The 801-nt window shown below is 30.5% G+C and overlaps 1 protein-coding gene across 1 annotated transcript in view; it reads left to right on the top strand.

The window, feature by feature from the left end:
• The window catches only part of LOC119587570, a gene marked incomplete at its 3' end in the record, with an annotated part of 3,535 nt that overhangs the window by 1,668 nt on the left and 1,066 nt on the right, over window positions 1-801 (top strand).

Raw genomic sequence — 801 nt, 5'->3', positions numbered from 1 at the left:
TTAACTGAGAGATCTTAGATCATCGTAAATTAATTATATGTTAAAAAAGAGAGATAAAGTAAACATATTCTTTATGGGCTATGAAATGAACCTTAATGTAATTATTTTATGGATAAATCGTATAAATATATATTCATGGATATCGATCTACATTACTTTCTATCCCTACCATATCACAATTGATCTGTGTATCTGCAGAAATGCAGAAATTTACATAGACATAGATCTTTATCTTGTATTTTCATTGAGCATCGCAAATCCTCTGTCCTCAGCGCGAAAGATAAAAATAATATCATAACCAGGTCTAAATTTAGGAGTGGACTAAGTGGGTACCTGTTCAGGGCCGCCGCAAATTGAATGTAATTTATTTTTGAAAGGTTAATTTTATAATAACAGGATTAGAAACATTTTATCGACTAACTCCTAAAAAAGAAAGCATAAATTAGTCTTTGTTAATGCATTTATTAACTTACTGGACACAAAATTTAAAATGAAGTAGTTATTCCTTCATTTTGGATAGCCACAGTTTTCTCTGAAATAATTTGTAGTCTGTTTTCAGTTTTCTTTTTCAAAATAATTTAATATAGTTTACCCTAAAGGATATAAAATCGGTAAAAGCTGACCACTCTTAACAAAACTTTGGCATTTTATTCTTTTCTAAACATAAACTGGAGAGGTTTAAATTTTCATTAATGCATTTTTGCCGTTGTTACCTGAAGTTACCCGTAGGCACATGAGGCGGTAAATGATTCCTTTAAAACACAGGTAACTTCAATTATACACTTCCCTTCCAGACGTCTG

The sequence above is a fragment of the Penaeus monodon genome, chromosome 22 (genome assembly GCF_015228065.2).
Source record: "Penaeus monodon isolate SGIC_2016 chromosome 22, NSTDA_Pmon_1, whole genome shotgun sequence".
Taxonomy (NCBI): domain Eukaryota; kingdom Metazoa; phylum Arthropoda; class Malacostraca; order Decapoda; family Penaeidae; genus Penaeus; species Penaeus monodon.
The sequence above is the reverse complement of the archived record's forward strand: the minus strand, read 5'-3'. Positions and strand labels throughout refer to the sequence as shown.